Source organism: Saimiri boliviensis, chromosome 14, assembly GCF_048565385.1.
Source record: "Saimiri boliviensis isolate mSaiBol1 chromosome 14, mSaiBol1.pri, whole genome shotgun sequence".
In the NCBI taxonomy this organism is placed as follows: Eukaryota; Metazoa; Chordata; class Mammalia; order Primates; family Cebidae; genus Saimiri; species Saimiri boliviensis.
The window spans coordinates 38,701,207-38,720,385 of NC_133462.1; the positions used below are offsets into that span (position 1 = coordinate 38,701,207).

Consider the following 19,179-nt stretch of genomic DNA (forward strand, 5'->3'; position numbering starts at 1 on the left):
TACAATCATCCCCATTTCATTTTATTTTTGTTTATTGGAGACAGTCTCTGTTGCCCAGGCTGGAGTGCAGTGGTGCCATTTTGGCTCACTGCAACCTTTCCTTCTCGGGTTCAAGTGACTCTCCTGCTTCAGCCTCCGGAGTAGCTGGGATTACAGGTGTGTACCACCATGCCTGGCTAATCTTTCTATTTTTAGTAGAAATGGGGTTTTACCATGTTGGCCAGGCTGGTCTTGAACTCCTGGCCTCAAATGATTGCCTGCCTCAGCCTCACAAAGTGCTGGGAGTATAGGTGTGAGCCACTGCATCCAGCCCACCCCCATTTTAGAGATGAGGAAAATGAAACTCGGACAGATTAAATGAGGTGAATGCAGACCCTCTCTCAAAACCAAAAGAAAAGAAAAAAGCTATTGATGCTGGGTTTGGTGGCTCATGCCTGTAATCCTAGCACTTCAAGAGACCAAGGTGGGTGGATCACTTGAGCTCAGGAGTTTGAGACCAGGCTGGGCAACATGGTAAAACCCTGACTCTACAAAAAATACAAAAATTTAGCTGGTTGTGGTGGTGTGCGTCTGCAGTCCCAGCTACTCAGAACGCTGAGGTGGGAGGATGGCTTGAGCCCAGGAGGCTAAGGCTGCAGTGAGCCAAGATGGCGCTACTGCATTCCAGCCTGGGCAACAGAGTGAGACTCTGTCTCAAAAAAAAAAAAAAAAAAAAAATCTATTGGTAATCGAAATATCTAAAGAAATGACATTCCAGTAGCCATGAACACTCCTGGTGCGACAGATCTTGCCTTCCCACACTGTTCGCTACGAAAAGGAACCACGGCCCCTTGGAAAAATGGCTGCTACTAGAATAAAGGCCAGAAATATACAAGATAGGCCTGGAGCATTTTGTGCTGCCACAAAGTAAGGAACTGCTCCAAATAAAACAAACCAACAAACAGAACCCTGAAAAAACACATTGATGGGACTATGTCAAAGAGCCACAGAAGCCAAATTAGAGTGGTCGATGGCCAAAGCTGGGACAATTTGACAGACAAAATACAGGAGTATCAGGTTATAACCCAAAGCATAAAATAAATATCCAGCAGTCCATGCTGATATAATTCAATAAATGGGGGAGAGTGAGATAAATCTCCCATGCAGAAGGATTCTAGAAAACTTATGTTTCGGCTACAGACAAGCTTAAAAAATAATAATAATTTATGTAGGGCCAGACGCGGTGATGCATACCTGTAACCCCAGCACTTTGAGAGGCCAAGGCTTGGAGTGCTTGAGGCCAGGAGTTCCAGACTAGCCTGAGCAACACAGTGAGATCCCATCTCTACAAAAAAACACAAAAAGTAGCCAGGTGTGATGGTATGCACCAGGAGTTCCAGCTACTAGAGAGGCTGAGGCAGAAGGATCTCTTCAGCTTAGGAAGTTGAGGCTGCAGTGAGCCATGATCACACCACTGCATTCCAGCCTGGGCAACAGAGCAAGACTCTGTCTCTAAAATTTAAAAAAAAAAAAAAAATTACGTAGACAGTCCATCTTTAAAGAAATGGAGTATAACCTCCCACACCATAGGTATGAGTTAGTTACACATAGTGACTTCCTTCCACAATATCCAAAATGAAAAGGAGGCTCGGGCATGGTGGCTCACGTCTGTAATCCCAGCACATAGGGAGGCCGAGGCAGGTAAATCACCTGAGGTCAGGAGTTCGAGACCAGCCTGGCCAACATGGTGAAAACCTGTCTCTACTACAAAATACAAAATTAGCTGAGCATGGTGGTGCACACATAGTCCCCAGGCTGGAGTGCAGTGGTGCAATCTTGGCTCACTACAACCCCTGCCTCCCACTATAACTCCGCCTCCCAGGTTCAAGCAATTCTCATGCCTCAGCCTCCAGAGTGGCTAGGATTGCAGGTGTGCATCACCACATTCAGCTAATTTTTGTACTCTTTTAGTAGAGACTAGGTTTCACCATGTTGGCCAGACTAGTCTCAAATTCCTGACCTAAATGGATCCACACACCTCTGTCTCCCAAAGTGCTAGGATTACAGGTATGAGCCACCGTGCTCGGCCAGGACCCTGTCTCTTTAAAGAAATAAATAATGAAGTTGATAGGATGTACCCTTGATACCGTGTGATGAAAACAGCACTTTATTTCCTTGATCTTGGTGCCAATAACCCATCATCCTATTCTTACCAAAAAAACACCAGGTAAATTCCAATAGAGGGATGGACACTGTACCAAAATACCTGACTGGCTGGCACTCCTCAAAACTGTCAAGGTCATCAAAAACAAGGGAAGTCTGAGAATCTGTCACAGCCAAGAAGAGCCTAACAAGATCCCTGAAAGTGAGATGGACTGGCCAGGTGCGGTGGCTCACACCTGTAATCCCAGCACTTTGGGAGGCCGAGGCAGGGGGATCACTTGAGGTCAAGAATTCAAGACCAGCCTCACCAACATGGTGAAACCCTGTCTCTACTAAAAATACAAAATTTAGCCAGGCATAATGGCGCATGCCTATAATCCCAGCTACTTGGAAGGCTGAGGCAGGATAATCACTTGAACCCAGGAGGTGAAGGTTGCAGTTAACAGAGATCACCCTGAGCTCGCACTACTGCACTCCAGCCTGGGTGACAGAGTGAGACTCCATCTCAAAAAAAAAAAAAAAAAAAAAAAAAGTGAGATGGTCTGCTGGGTGGGATCCTGGAAGAGAAAAAAGATATTAGGGAAACATAAAGGAAGACTAAATAAACTATGATCTTTACTTAACAGCAAAGTATCAGTATTGGTCCATTAAATTATAGCAAAGTATCAGTATTGGTCCATTACATTATATTAATTTGTTACTAATATGTTAAAAATTTGTAATTGGGGCCGGGCGTGGTGGCTCAAGCCTGTAATCCCAGCACTTTGGGAGGCTGAGGCGGGTGGATCACGAGGTCAAGAGATCGGAGACCATCCTGGTCAACATGGTGAAACCCCATCTCTACTAAAAATACAAAAAATTAGCTGCGCATGGTGGCGCGTGCCTGTAATCCCAGCTACTCAGGAGGCTGAGACAGGAGAATTGCCTGAACCCAGGAGGCGGAGGCTGCGGTGAGCCGAGATCGCGCCAGTGCACTCCAGCCTGGGTAACAAGAGCGAAACTCCGTCTGGAAAAAAAAAAAAAAATGTTACTATTATGGAATAATGGTAACTCTGTTTTTTGCTTGTTTGTTTTTAACACAGGGTCTGGTGGCTCACGCCTATAATCCCAGCACTTTGGAGGCCAAGGCAGGTGAATCACCTGAGGTCAGGACTTTGAGACGAGACTGGCCAATATAGTGAAACCCTGTCTTTACTAAAAATACAAAACTTAGCCAGGTATGGTGGTAGGCGCTTGTAATCCCAGCTATTCAGAAGGCCAAGACTGAGGCTGGAGAACTGCTTGAATTCAGAAGGTGCAGGTTGCAGTGAGCCAAGATCACACCACTGCACTCCAGCCTGGGTGACAGAGTAAGACTCAGTCTCTAAAAAAAGAAGAAGAAAAAGGGAAGACTCTGGCTATGGTACCCAGGTTGGTCTGCAACTCCTGGGCTCTAGAGATTCTCCCACCTTAGCCTCCAAGTAGCTGAGATTATAAGTACCTGCCACTGCACCAGGCCTGGTAACACTTTAGTGCTACTTTGGCAGTATTTCTGCAAATCTAAAATTTATATTTTCTTATTTCTTCTTTTTTTCTTTTCATACTTTGTCACCCAGAATGGAGGGCAGTGGTACAATCATGGCTCACTGTAGCCTTGACCTCCCAGGTTCAACCAATTCTCTCACCTGAGCCTCTACAGTAGCTGGAAGCACAGGTGTGTGTCACCATACCCAGCAAATTTTTTAAATTTTTACTAGAAATGGGGGTCTTGCTACATTACCAGGACTGGTCTTAAACTCCTGGCCTCAAAAGATCCTCCTGCCTCAGCCTCCCATAGTGCCGGGATTACAGGTTTGAGCCACTGTGCTTGGTCTAAAATTTTTCTAAAAAATAAAGACTCTTTTTTTTTTTTTTTTTTCCTGAGACAGTGTCACTCTGTTGCCCATCACTTCAGTATAAGTTTAGAATGTTTTCTTTTTCTTTTGAGACGGGAGTTTCGCTCTTGTTGCCCAGGTTGGAGTGCAATGGCATGATCTCAGCTCACTGCCGCCTCTGCCTCCTGGGTTCAAATGATTCTTCTGCCTCAGCCTCCCAAGTAGGTGCAATCAGCTTCCAAAATAGCTGGGATTACAGGTGCCCACCACCACACCCGACTAATTTTTGTATGTTTAGAAGAGTCGGGGTTTTACCATGTTGGCCAGGCTGGTCTCGAACTCCTGCCCTCAAGTGATCTGCCCACCTCAGCCTCTCAAAGTATTGGGATTATATGCATGAGCCACAGTGCCCAGCTTAGAAAATAAAGTCTATCAACAATACTATAGATGAATGAATGAAGTATCTTATTTTTCATCATGCCAACAATGATTATAGCTCCTATGTCACAGAGCTACTTCTAGGATTTCACAGGGGGATGTCCATAAAGTATGTGCCATGGACCCATTCAATTCAGAGCACTTACCACTGTACTAATCCTATGCCATCCACTACAGAAGCCACTAGCCCTATGTGGTTATTTAAATTTAAATTTGAATTAATTAAAAAATTACAGTAACTCTTTTTTTTTTTTTTTTTTTTTTTGAGATGGAGTCTCTGTCACCAGGCTGGAGTGCAGTGGTGCAATCTCAGCTCACTGCAACCTCCACCTCCCAGGATCAAGCAATTCTCCTGCCTCAGCCTCCCAGGTAACTGGGATTATAGGTGCCTGCCACCACACCTGGCTAATTTTTGTACTTTTGGTAGAGACGGGGTTTCACCACGTTGGCCAGGCTGGTCTCGAACTCCTGACCTTGTGATCCATCCACCTGGGTCTCCCAAAGTGCTGTGATTACAGGCATGAGGCATGAGCCACTGTGCCCAGCCTTTTTTTTTTTTTTTTTTTTTTTTTTTTTTTTTTTTTTTTAAGACACAGGATTTTGCTCTGTTGCCCAGGTTGAAGTGTTATGGCATGATCACAACTCACTACAGCCTCGAACTCCTGGTCTCAAGGGATCCTCTCACCTCAGCCTTTCAACTAGCTGACATTAAAGGCCTAAATCACATCACCTGGCTATTTTTTTTTTTTTTGGTAGAGATAGGGTCTTGCTATATTACCCAGGCAGGTCTCATACTCCTGGCCTCAAGTGATCCTCCCACCTCGGCCTCCCAAAGTGCTTGAGACAAGAGGCATGAGCCACTGCTGTCTGGCCAGAAAGTCTGTTCTTTAGTGGTGCCAGCCATATGTCAAGTGTAAACACACACACACACACACACACACACACGGAGGCCAGGTGTGGTGGCTCATGCCTGTAATCCCAGCACTTTGGAAAACCGAGGTGGATCACCCGAGGTTGGGAGTTCAAGACCAGCCTGGCCAACATGGGGAAACCCCGTCTCCACTAAGAATACAAAAAAATTAGCTAGGCATGGTGACAGGCACCTGTAGTCCCAGCTACTCAGGAAGCTAAGATGTTTAAGAGTTGCTTGAACTCAAGAGGCAGAGGTTGCAGTGAGTCGATATCACACCACTGCACTCCAGCCTGGGCAGCAGTGAAAGACTCCATCTCAAAAAGTAATAAAAATATAAAAATTAGCCGGGCATGGTGGTGCATGCTTGTAGTCCCAGCTACTCGGGAGGCTAATGCAGGAGAATCGCTTGAACACAGGAGGCAGAGGTTGCAACGAGCTAAGATCACACCACCGTGCTCCAGCCTGGGTAACAGAGCAACTGAGACTTTGTCTTAAAAAAAAAAAAAAAAAAAGAAAAAGAAAGAAAACCCCGTGGAGCCAGGGGCTACTGAACTGGACGGTGTGATACAGAACACGTTCATTATCGTGGGAAGTTCTTCTGGATGACACTGCCCCAGACGGTGAAGAATGTAACTACTTGTTCCGTGCCCTCAGCTCCTTTGGGTCCCTCTGCAAATGACAGCTCTTCAACCTTCCCAACCATCCTCTTCTAAACAGCAACTCCCACATTCTCCAAGCTCTTTCCCCAATTGACTTTTCTGCTTAGCCTGTTCTTGACATGGAATCCACTTGGTTTCTCTTCTGACTCACCATCCAGCATGGCACGGTCTAATGCAGCAGCCACTGGCAACATGTGATGGTTTAGCCCTTGAAATGTAGCCAGTCCGACTTGAGATGCACTGTGCTGTGGAGTATAAAATACATACTGGATTTCAAAAGCCTGCAGGGGTCAGGTGTGGTGACTCACATCTGTAATCCCAGCACTTTGGGAGGCCAAGGCAGGTGGATCATTTGAGATCAGGAGTTCGAGGCCAGCCTGAGCAACATAAAGACTGCTTCTACTGAAAACACAGAAAATTAGCCGGGCATGGTGGTGCATGTCTGTAATCCCAGCTACTCAAGAGGCGGAGGCAGGAGAATCATGTGAACCCAGGAGGTGGAGGTTGCAGTGAGCCAAGATTGCACCACTGCACTCCAGCCTGGGCGACAGAGCGAGACTCCATCTCAAAACAAACAAACAAACAAACAAACAAACAGCATGTAGGGCAGCCTGGCCAAAATGGTGAAACCTCATCTCTACTAAAAACACAAAAATTAGGCTGGGTGAGGTAGCTCACGCCTGTAATCTCAGCACTTTGGGAGGGAGGCCAAGGCAGGCAGACCACATGAGGTCAGGAGTTCAAGATCAGCCTGGCCAACATGGTAAAACCCCGTCTCTACTAAAAATACAAAAATTAGCCAGGCGTGGTGGTTTGTGCCTGTAACCCCAGCTACTTGGGGAGGCTGAGGCAAGAGAATTGCTTTGAACGTGGGAGGCAGAGATTGCAGCGATCGGAGATCATGCCACTGCACTCCAGCCTGGGCAAGGCAGAGCAAAATTCACCTAAAAAAAAAAAATTAATATTAGAGGGGTGTGGTGGCAGGCGCCTGTAATGCCAGCTACTTGGGAGGCTGAGCCAGGAGAATCACTTGAACACAGGAGGCAGAGGTTTTAGTGAGCCAAGATCCCGCCGCTGCACTCCAGCCTTGGCAACAGAGCGAGACTATGTCAAAAAAATAAATAAATAAAACACATTATTACAATTAACATTACCTGTTTTTTAAATTTTTATTTTAAACAAGGCTAACAATTTAATCAATTTAAATTACATATCTCGCTGACCAATCTGTGGCTGGCTTATACTTCTACTGCACAGTGAAGACCCAGAATGCTGGCCACTTTAAAATTTAACAATTACGGCTGGGCGCGGTAGCTCACTCCTATAATCCCAACACTTTGGGAGTCCAAGGCAGGTGGATCACCTGAAGTCCGGAGTTTGAGACCAGCTTGACCAACATGGAGAAGCCCTGTCTCTATGAAAAATACAAAACTAGCCAGGTGTGGTGGCCCATGCCTGTAATGCCAGCTACTCGGGAGGCAGAGACAGGAGAATCACTTGAACCAGAGAGGTGGAGGTTGCGGTGAGCTGAGATTGCGCCATTGCACTCCAGCCTGGGCAGCAACAGCAAAACTCCATCTAAAAAAAAAAAAAATTTAACAATTACCCATGTGAGCTAGGTGTGGTGGTCTGTCCCTATAGTCCCAGCTACTTAGGAGCCTGAGGCAAGAGGATCAGCTGAGGTCAGGAGTTAAACCTGTGAGATGATTGTGCCTGTGAAGAGCCACTGCACTCCAGCCTGGGCAACACAGTGAGACCCAATCTCTAACAAACTTTTCTAAAAATATGTAATCAAAAAAGGAAATAGGCTGAGCACCATGGCTCACGCCTGTAATCCCAACACTTTGGGAGGCTAAAGCAGGAGGATGGCTTAAGCCTAGAAGTTTGAGACCAGCTTAGGCAATATAGCAAGACCTCATCTCTACAAGAAATAAAAAAATAGCTAGGCATGGTGGCACGTCTTGTAGTCTCAGCTACTCAGGAAGCTGAAGTTGGAGGATTGCCTGAGCTAGGGAAGTTGAGGCTGCAGTGAGCCATGATCACACCATTGCACTCCAGTCTGGGCGACAGAGTGAGATCCTGTCTCAAAAAAAATAAATAAATAAAATTAAAAAAGGGTGGCGGGGAAGAAAAAGAAAAAAAAACAGGCATAGTGCAGTTACATCTGTAATCCTAGCTCTTTGGGAGGCGGAGGCAGGAGAATCGCTTGAGCCTAGGAGTTCAAGACCAGCCTGGGCAACAGAGCCAGATCTCATCTCTACAAAAAAAATTAAGACATGTATCTTACATCTATTTCTACTAAGGCATTCTAAGCCAGCGCTGGCTTAGAATGTTAGCCCAATAAGGTCAGGTATTTTTTTTTTCTGCTCACTGCCCAGTGACTGACACACAGTAGGCGCTCAATGACATTTTAATGAACGAATAAGAGGCTGAGCTTTCAGGAACTGGCTTGCTCAAAGAGCAATGTGAAGCTGACCACGTTCCATGTCCCGCCTCCTCAGTGTACCCGAGAAGAAAACTGAGGCCGGACGAGGTGACGTCAGCACCTGCCTAACGGCACATAGTGCAGAAACCTCGGGGCCGGGATTCGAACACAGGTCCTGTCCCTGTAACCTCGGCGTGCTGACCGTTCCTACCTTAATGAGAGGCGGCGGCAGGAAAGGCAGGTGCAGAACACACGGCGAGAGCTCGACCAGAGGTGCCTCTCCTCAGTCACCGCCTTCCGTCAGACTCCAAGGTCCAGACCCCAGCTCGCCCCGCTCCGCGGCCATAGCTGGCCGCCCGCGTCTCTGCCGGCCGCGGAGCCCTTCGCAGGCGGCGCCGACCGGAAGTCCCTCCTCTCCCGCGCGCCTCGGGGCGCCGCGACAGCCACGCCGACCAATGAGCAGCACGCCGTGTCGGACGCCGGCCAATGGGCGCGCGCGCCGGGGGGGCGTGTCCGGGCCGCGGGCCGGAGCGGGTCGTGCGCGCTGAGGAGGAGCCGCTGCCGCCGTCGCCGTCTCCGCCACCGCCACCGCCGCCACCGCTACCGAGGCCGAGCGGAGCCGTTAGCGCCGCGCCGCCGCCGCCGCCCGCCCGCCCCGGAGCAGCCCCGGGCCCGCCCGCCCGCGTTCAGGTGAGGTGGTGGGGGGCCTTCGGCGGCTCCCAACAGGGTAGGCCGCGGCAGGCCTGAGCTCGCCTAGCCTGGCCGCGGGGCGCCCGCGGGCCTGCACCGGCCGAGGCCCAGGCCGCGCCGGACCGAGGGAGAGGACGCGCACGGGGACCGCGGCAGGCGGGCCGGGGCGGACCGATGTGGGCGCCGGCCACAGGCTCCGGGGCCGGATTCCTCGGGCACCTCGAGGGACGGGCGAGGGGGACACGGCGTGGGCACGCGCCAGGGGGCCGGGCTGCACTGCCGGGGCCCCGGTCGTCTTGGAAGCCCAGGCTCCGGGGGCGGGAGAGTGAGGCCAGCGGCGGGGGAGCGCGGGGAGCGCTTTGAGCGCGCGGAGGTCAAGGCCTACGGGCTCGCTCCCCCGGGAAATCCCACAGATTCTTTTGTGGTCGTTGTCAGAGCACCGCGGCCGGTGCGAGGTCCTTTGAGAAGTGTGCAACCTTTCAGTAGGCACACTGGGAGTCCTGGGGGGGAGGGGGGGAATTTAAACTGCATCTATTTTTTTTTTTTTTTTTTGAGCGCCATCTCTAACAAAGCTGTTTGTGGGGCGTGGGACGTTAGGATTTGTGAAATATGTGTGTGTGTCTTGGAGACACAAGCTGCCCGGAGTTGAACAATGGAGGATGGATGCTCTTCCTTCCTTTTCCGGTGCTCTGGGCTGCGGGGCTTGTTAAAATGGGTTTTGGTCCCTACTGTGTGCAGAGCAGGTGGGGAAGGAGAACTTCTGCTCAACTTCTGCACGGGTTTCCCGTGTCGGGACTGAGCCCCCTTGCTAGAAAGTGTTCATCTGGGATCCGGATGGCCAGTGCTCCAGAAGGAGAAGATCAGGAGAATGATCTGGCTAGGCAGGGGTTTCTCAACGTTGGTGCTACTGATGTTTGGGGTCAGATAGTTTTTGGTTGTGTGTGGTGGGGGGCTTCCCTGTGCGATCTAGGAAGTTGAGCAGTATTTCTGGCCTCTACCCACTAGATGCCAGCAGTATCCTCATCCCCCAAATCGTGAGGATCAATAATATCTCCAAACAGTGCCAGATGTCCGGGGTTGCGTGGGGTGTGTGTGTGGGGGGGGTGGTCTCCTCCGCGCTCTCCCACACACACACAGGTGAGAGCCATCACTGAAGTAAATAACCATCCTGCAGAAGTTCCTCTAGCCCCAATTTGAGGCGATTCTCCTGCCTCAGCCTCCCGAGTAGCTGGAATTACGGCCGCCCTGGAAGATATTTCCAAGACCTCAAACAAGCTCGATTCTGTTGACCCTTAGTTTTCTTGTCTGTAAAATGGAAAGGACAAAAGTGTGGTGCACATTGAAGGGTGTGAGAAACCCGTTGCATTGTCGTGGTCTGTGCCTGGTAGGCACTGAATAAATGATGTTATACATAACCACCAGTTTTTATTGAGGATTTACTATGTGTTTGACACTTTGTGGACGTTTGTCTCCAGTCCTTGAGGCAGGTGATGTTATAATTTCCATTTTAGAGATGAAGAAACTGAGGCTTAGATGGGTTGCTTGATATGACCAGTCTCATGTACTAACGTGGCCGCGCCAGGGTTTGAACTCCGGCCCTTTGATTAAAAACCCTTACTCTTAACTACTGGGTTGTACTGCTCCTAAAATCGCAAGGCTCCAGGGCACACCGCTCAGTTGTCATCGAATGCCTTCTGCATGCAAAGTTCTGTGCCGGGATGTATTATGAAATTCGGCAGCTTCAAAGCCTGCAGAGTCTGAGATAATATGAACGTCTCCAAATGTGGAAGGAAATAATATTGTTCATGTTGACACATTGGTTTTGAGCAGGCAGAGTTTCAGTTTGGATGTGTTGAGTCAGATCATGGTGCTAGTTCTTTTTCTTTCTTTTTTTTTTTGAGATGGAGTTTCATTCTTGTCACCCAGGCTGTAGTGCAGTGGCGCCATCTGGGCTCACTGCAACCTCTGCCTCCTGGGTTCTAGCAATTTTCCTGCCTCAGCCTCCCGAGGAGCTGGGATTACAGGCGCCTGCCACCACGCCCGGCTAACTTTTTGTATTTTTAGTAGAGATGGGGTTTCACCATGTTGGGCAGGCTAGTCTCGAACTCCTGATCTCAGGTGATCCACCCACCTTGGCTTCCCAAAGTGGTGGGATTACAGGCGTGAGCCACCATGCCCGGCCCTTGCTGCTATTTCAAGTAAAGGAAATGAGAGAATTATGAAAACACTGGCCTCCTCATGCTTTCTTGCCTCTCTCTCTCTCCGCTTCCCATCTCTTCCCTCTTTCTACACTCCTGCAGGAGGTTTCTTCTGTAAATGCACATCTAATTGTCTCCTTTCTGGTTTAAAGTCTTTGGGCAGAAAAAAGACACGTTTTCTTGACCTCTTTGGTAGCTTAAAAGATAAAGCTAGAAGCCTTAGTTTGGGGTGCCAGTTCCTTCACACCCTAACCCTCCTTGCCCCTGGACATAGACCCCAAACTAACCCTTGCTGCTGGTTGCAGCCTCCACCAGGAGACAGATCTCTTCCACCTGGAGATCCGTTGCTCATGCTCCATGGCTCAGCCCGGAGCTCACTGGCTGTTTGAAGCCTCGTCTGATGGCCACCCTTCCTCCACCCCCACCGGAATCAACTGCTCCCTTCTTAGTGTTCCCATCCCGTTCAGTTTATTGAATGGAATTCAAGGCTGAATGGTGAGAGAAGCACAGCACGCGGCTGGTGCCCCTAGGTGGCAGTAGCGAGGCGGCACGGCCGAGCCGAGCTGTGGGTCAGGGGAAGACTGACGGAAGTCAGCCTGTGGGAGGGAAGTGAGGCTCGCTCCCTCCTCTAAACGACTTTCCCTTACACACCTGCTCTGCTGCTGTGTCCTGGGCCCCCGCTCAGCTCTAGAGAGTATGCGTGATTTGTATAGGTCATCTCAGCCCACTCTGGTGAGTGCGGTGAGAGTTTTGTCGTGACTGATAAGGAAGCCCAGAAAAGGGACCTGGGTGGGCACAAGGCATCCCAGAATGCTTCCTGGAGGAGAGGGGGCAGGACAGGTGGAGAGGAGCTAGCCAGGCAAAGACAATGGGGTGAGGCTTTGTAGGACATAGCAAAGCCCAGAGGTGGGAACATTGAAGTGTGTTCAGAGAGCCATGTGGGGTCTTTAGGGGCAAAAAGGCTGAAGTGGGCAGTTGTGGCAGGCGTGCTCAGGTGTCCACTGGGTGAGGACTTGGGAGTTATCCTGCAGCTAGGCCAGGGGTGGCTACTGAGCAGTTTTAGTTCACTGCTCACCCTGGTCGAGAGGCTGGGGGAGAGACAAGGAGAAACCAGTTACGGGCTATTGCAGTACTGAGGTGGCCCTGTAATGGCTGAACCGCTGAGGGTCAGGACTGGGACTGCTTCTTTATTTTGTATGCCTGATGATTTACTCTGTGCCTGGCACATGGTTGATATTTTGTCTGTACCAGGGGAAGGAAAGATTAGCAGACCACTCAGAAGTGACTGGATCCAGATACCTGTCAAAGAGACATCTGTGGCTGGGTGTGTTGGCTCACATCCGTAACCCCAACAGGTTGTGAGGCCAAGGTGGGAGGATCGCTCAAGGCCAGGAGTTCAAGACCAGCCTGGGCAACATAGTGAGATCCCCTCTCTACAAAAACAAATTTTTTGAGATCAAGACATTTATAAGGGGAAAGAATCACAGGAGAGGGAACAATCCTGAACAACTTGAAGGCCAGATTCATGTCACTGTGAACAGAAACAGGCAGACTCAAGGAAGGGGAGTGACTAGGAAGCATAAGATGAAGCTGGGTTTAGAGACACTGAGTTTGAAATCCCTTTTAGGAGTTGGTCTAGCAGGAGCACACAGGAGTCTGAATAGGGATGGTGGCAGAGAGGTGGGAGGACAGTGAGAGACAGATCTCACATGTCAAACTGGTAGGACATGGTGCCAGATTAGGTCCAAGGGATAGAGAGAGGTAGCTTAGGGGACAGGCAGGGCCATGCCACCAAATGAAGTAATTCAGGAGGTAGAGATGGTTTGAAGAGAGGGCAAGGACAGGAGGAGAGGAGATGCAGGTGTTTGTAGCTGCAGACAGGGAGGTTGGGGAGACACATTCACCTTGATTTTGTTCATGAAGTGGGACTAGAGACAGGTTCTCACTGTACCAGGTGTTGTGGAGCCAGAGGGAGGGCAGAGTTGAGCACTGGAAAGAGGAGTGATTTTTGCACAGTAGTTCAGCTGATGAGCAGGAGACTTAGTGCCCAGCTCAGGCCTGCCAGGCTCCAGAGCCCAGGATTTTTTCCTGCTGTGCCCTGTTGCTTTGCACTTCTGTGCAAGATCCCCACAGTGGCCTTTGGCCTTGACCAGCCAGAAAGAAGCCAGAGCTCTTAGCAGGGCTGTGGGGCACTTGGACTGGGCCACAGGCCAGCCATACCTGACCTGCTTCTGCCCCAGGCTTCTCAGCCCAGCTGATAGAGAATTGTTGTCACTTAGCTGGAGCTGCTCCAGCCAGGCATCCCACCCCTCCGTGGGCCATGGGCAGGGGCCTGGAAAGAGCTGGTGCCGTGTCCACCTGAGACCTCTCCTTGCATGGCAGTTGTAACTGGGTCAGGTGGTGCTTTGGGCTTTTTTCTGGCAACAGAGCATTTCCTGAATGACCTAAGCCTTTTTTACCTTGAAGACTCAGAATGTTGCATCTGGAAAGGATCTTTAAAATTATTGGGTCCAAGCCCTGTCAGAGGATGTGTGAAGTGTCAGGATTGAGCCTGAAGATAGATTTGACTGTTCTAGTTTTGCCCTGGCTCAAGTGGTTTAGATTACCTGCTCCGTCATGATGCAATGAAGCTGATTCTCATGCATGCCTGGTGGAAAGCAGCCTCACTGCTTTAGTCTGTCTTATTCTGTCATACATAAAGACACACACATTTCTCTCCCCTGTATATGCACTGGATAATCTGCGGATGTGAACAACATCACTGATGTCACATAGACAAACAGAATTGTTTAAGATAGTGCATTGAAGTAAAAAACCCTCAAAGATCATCCAAACAAGACTTATCCCTGAGGCCAGGCATAGACGGTGGCTCTTGCCTCCAAGCCAAGTGTTTGGAGACCAAGATGGGAAGATCACTTGAGGTCAGGAGTTAAAGACCAGCCTGGGCAACATAGCAAGACACCCCTCTCTACAAAACTTAAAAATGTGGCTCGGTGCAGTGGCTCATTCCTGTAATCCAGCATTTTGGGTGGCCAAGGCTGGTGGATCACTTGAGGTCAGGAGTTCGAGAGCAGCCTGGCCAGCATGGTGAAACCCCGTCTCTACTAAAAATACAAAAATTAGCCAGGCATGGTGGCAGGCGCCTATAATCCCAGCTACTTGGGAAACTGAGGCTGAAGAATCACTTGAACCCAGGAGGTGGAGGTTGCAGTGAGCCAAGATGGTGCCATTGCACTCCAGCCTGGGTGACAAAGTGAGACCCCGCTCTCTACAAAATGTAAAAAACCTTAGCCAGGGCTACATAGTGGACTTAGTAGGACTACATAGTGGAGCGCAACTGTAGTCCTAGGTACTTGGGAGGCTTGGATGGGAGGATCACCTGAGCCCTGGAGGCCAGGGCTGCGGTGAGCCATGATGATGCCTCTGCACTCCAGCCTGGTCTGAGAGCCACCAGCCTCCGGTCCTGCTGTGTGGCGTACCCTGGGTTTACCTGGGAACTGTTAGGTGGCAGTGATATAACTGGGCCCTCAAGATTCTCACCATTGACATTGGTCATTGAGTGGAAGGCAAATAATGATAGGAGTGATTGGGACAGTAACAAAGGTTTACAGCAGTGGCATGGAGGCACTGAGAAGTAGAGTAACCTGTTGTCCTGGGGGAAGGTGGCTTTGTTTGTTTTTGTTTGTTTGTTTGTTTGTTTTGAGTCTTGCTCTGTTGCCTAGGCTGGAGTATGGTGGCGTGATCTTGACTCACTGCAACCTCTGCCTCCCAGGTTCAGGCAAGTCTCCTGCCTCAGCTTCATGAGTAGCTGGGACTACAGGCCTGTACCACCACGGACGGCTAATTTTTGTATTTTTAGTAGAGATAGGGTTTCACTATGTTGGCCAGGCTGGTCTTGAACTCCTGAATTCAGATGATCTGCCTGCCTTGGCCTCCCAGAGTGCTGGGGTTACAGGCATGAACTACCACGCCAGGCCAGGAAGGTAGCTTTTTAAAGATGAGCCAGCCTGGCATGGTAGCTCTCAACTATAATCCCAGCACTTTGGGAGGCCCAGGAAGTTGACTTGAAGCCAGCATGGGCAATAAAATGAGACCCCCATCTCAACAAGAAGTTTAAAAATTAGCCAGACATGGTGGCACACAACAATAAGTCCAAGCAACTTGGGAAACTGAGGCAGTTTGAGGCTGCAGTGAGCTGTGATTGTGCCACTGGACTCCAGCTTCAGCAACAGAGAAAGACCCTGTCTCTAAATAGGTAAATAAGTAAAAATAAAATGAGCTAGGAGGCCAGGCGTGGTGGCTCACACCTGCAGTTCCAACACTTTGGTAGGCCAAGGTGGAAGGATTGCTTGAGCTTGGGAGTTCAAGACCAGCCTGGGCAACAAAGCAAGACCCCATTTCTTTTTAAAAAATAATAAAATAGTATGACTGGACAAAGTGGTTCATGCCTGTAATCTCAGCACTTTAGAAGGCCAAGACGGTCAGATCATGAGGTCAGGAGATCGAGACCATCTTGGCCAACATGGAGAAACCCCGTCTCTACTAAAAATACAAAATCAGCTGGATGTGGTGGTGCACGCCTGTAATCTCAGCTCCTCAGGAGGCTGAGGCAGGAGAATCACTTGAACTCGGGAGGTGGAGGTTTCACTGAGCCAGGATTGCATCACTGCACTCCAGCCTGGAGACAAAGTGAGACTCCATCTCAGAATAAAATAAAATATTAAAAATTTTTTTAAATGAGCAGAGGAATGAAGGAGAGGACACTTGTGCCCTGCAGAGGGGACAGCCAAAACAGAGGCCTGTAGCATATTGGGAAGAAGCTGGAGTGAACAGGAAGGGAGGATGGCGACTGAGGCTGAAGAACTGCCTGGGCCTGATCGTGAAAGGCCTTGCGTCTCACCCCTGGGAAACTGCACTGTCACAACAACTCAAGGCCACTTTTTTTTTTTTTCTAGCGGAGTTTTGCTCTTGTTACCCAGGCTGGAGTGCAGTGGCATAATCTTGGCTCACTGCAACTTCTACCTCTTGGGTTCAAGCGATTCTCCTGCCTCAGCCTCCCGAGTTGCTTGGATTACAGGCAAGTGCCACCACCCCCGGCGAATTTTTTGTATTTTTAGTAGACATGTGGTTTCTCCATGTTGGCCAGGCTGGTTTCAAACTCCCAGTCTCAGGTGATCTGCCCTCCTCAGCCTCCCAAAGGGCCGGGATTACAGGCATGAGCCACCGCGCCAACCGAGACTGCTTATTAACAGCATACCTGACCATGAGCATCATAGGGTGATCTTCGAGCCTCTGCAGAGGGTGACACTACTGACAGGGGAGACCAGAGGCACAAATGTCTTGATTGTGGGACTGTGCAGGTCTTGTACCTTAAGAGAGACAGAGGTGGCTCCAACTTGGGGTCATTGATAATTTGAGTGGTGACCAGGCCTGGTTGTGGTTGGAGCTTGTGGGACAGAAGCTGATTTGGCCCCAGATGGATGATTTACATTTGGAGAAGGTCAAGGGAAGGGCCTCCAGAGAGCAGAGTGGGATCTGGAAACGCCATGAAACTGCTTTGGAGAAGGGAGTGGATTGTGGTTTCTATCTTGTTGCCAGTTGACCAAGAACTTGTCCTGCAGGGGCTGCTCAGCCTTGACTCCAGGTGTCAGGAGGAATAGGGCAGCAAAGCAGAAGTTCTCATTTTAAACCTTTTAACATTTATTTTTATTGTGGTTTTGTTTTTGTTTTTAAGATAGGATCTCTGCCGGGCGCGGTGGCTCAAGCCTGTAATCCCAGCACTTTGGGAGGCTGAGACGGGTGGATCACAAGGTCAAGAGATCGAGACCATCCTGGTCAACATGGTGAAACCCTGTCTCTACTAAAAATACAAAAAATTAGCTGGGCATGGTGGCGCGTGCCTGTAATCCCAGCTACTCAGGAGGCTGAGGCAGGAGAATTGCCTGAACCCAGGAGGCGGATGTTGCGGTGAGCCGAGATCGCGCCATTGCACTCCAGCCTGGGTAACGAGAGCGAAACTCAGTCTCAAAAAAAAAAAAGACAGGATCCCACTCTGTCGCCCAGGTTGTACTGCAGTGGCGCAATAATAGCCCACTGCAGTGTTGACCTTCCAGGCTCTAGTGATCCTCCCGGCCAAGCCCCACAATTAGCTGGGATTGCATACAGGTGTGTACCAGAAGCCTGGGTAATTTTTTATTTTATTTATTTTGTAATGATGGAATCTCACCATGCTGTCTAGGCTGGTCTCAAAACTCTAGGGCTCAAGCAATCCTCCCACTTTGGCCTCCAAAAGTGCTGGGATTAAAGGCGTGAGCCACCACACTAAGCCAATTTATTTTTAAATGTGCATGTAGGAAAATTTTTTCTTTGGAGTAGAGTTTTGACAAATGGATAGAGTTGTTTGATTGCTATCATAATAAAGATTGGAAAGTTTACACTCCCACAAACAAATATTCCTTCTTCCTGTTCCTGTGTAACCAACTTTACCCCTCACTTCCTAACCCAGTGACGACAGATCCATCCCTACAATTTTGCCCTTTCCAGGAAGGCACGGAAATGATGTGGCAAGACGTACTTGAGATTCACACAAGTAGCCTGAAATTGGTGGTACCTCTTATTGCTGAGTAGTGTTCTGTTGTATGGTGTATCCTAGTTTATCCATTAATGGCTTGAAGAATATTTGAGTTGTTGTAGTTTGGGGTAGTTATTGATAATTCCACTGTACACATTTGTATACAGCTTTTTGTGTGAACATAGGTTTTCCTTTCTGTTGCCTTAATTCTAGGAGTAGGATTGCTGGATCCCAAGCTAAGTGTATATTTTACCATAAGAAACTGCCAATCTGTTTTCCAGAGTGGCTATCACATTTCACATTTTGCATTCCCACCAGCAGTGCATGAATATGCTGGCTTCTCTGCATCCCTGCCAGCACTTGACATTGTTTGTTTTGTTGTTGTTTGTTTTTGTTTTATTTCGCTTTAACCATTCTAATAGGTGGGTAGCAGTGTCTTGATGTGATTTTAATTTGACTTACGATGTAGAACATCTTTTCATGTGCCTGTCTACCATTCATATGTAGTCTTTGGTGTAGTATCCGTTCAAATCATTGCCATTTTTGAACCGAGGTAGTTTGCTTATTATGTTGTTCTGGGTTTTTTTGGGTTTTGTTATTGTTTTTTGTCTGTTTGTTTGTTTGTTTGGATTTTTTTTTCTTTGGAGACGGAGTCTGGCCCTGTCGCCCAGGCTGGTGTGCAGTGGCACTATCTCAATTCACTGTAACCTCTGCCTCATGAGTTCAAGCAACTCTCCTCCCTCAGCCTCTCTAGTAGCTGGGATTACAGATGTGCACCACCACGCCTCACTCGTGTGTGTGTGTGTGTGTGTGTGTGTGTGTAGAGACAGGGTTTCACTATGTTGGCCAGACTGGTCTCAAACTCCTGACCTGAGGTGATCCCTCACTTTGGCCTCCTAAAGTGCTGGGATTCCAGGCATGAGCCACTGCACCCAGCCTGCGTATTATGTTTTGAGAGCTTAAAAAATGTGTTCTGGACTGGGTGAGGTGGCTCATGCCTATAATTCTAACACTCTGAGAAGCTGAGTTGGAAGGATCACTTGACATTGGGAATTTGGAGACCAAATTTACATTTGGAGAAGGTCAAGGGAAGGGCCTCCAGAGAGCAGAGTGGGATCTGGAAACGCCATGAAACTGCTTTGGAGAAGGGAGTGGATTGTGGTTTCTATCTTGTTGCCAGTTGACCAAGAACTTGTCCTGCAGGGGCTGCTCAGCCTTGACTCCAGGTGTCAGGAGGAATAGGGCAGCAAAGCAGAAGTTCTCATTTTAAACCTTTTAACATTTATTTTT

At 49.1% G+C, this 19,179-nt stretch overlaps 1 protein-coding gene and 1 long non-coding RNA gene across 2 annotated transcripts in view; one reads left to right on the forward strand and one right to left on the reverse strand.

Moving 5' to 3' along the window:
• Positions 1 to 3,137: 3,137 nt before the first annotated feature.
• LOC141581037 (uncharacterized) lies at positions 3,138 to 8,849 on the reverse strand. Its single transcript, XR_012513453.1, has 2 exons — positions 8,642 to 8,849; positions 3,138 to 7,583 (listed from the first exon to the last, which is right to left on the reverse strand). It is a non-coding gene; the product is annotated as an uncharacterized LOC141581037 (long non-coding RNA).
• A 116-nt stretch (positions 8,850 to 8,965) lies between these two features.
• ELAVL1 (ELAV like RNA binding protein 1) overlaps positions 8,966 to 19,179 on the forward strand; it is a 45,068-nt gene continuing 34,854 nt past the window's right edge. The window contains exon 1 of the mRNA XM_039466010.2: positions 8,966 to 9,120. The gene's annotated coding sequence lies outside the window, so the exon portion shown is untranslated. The remainder of the gene's footprint in view (positions 9,121 to 19,179) is intronic.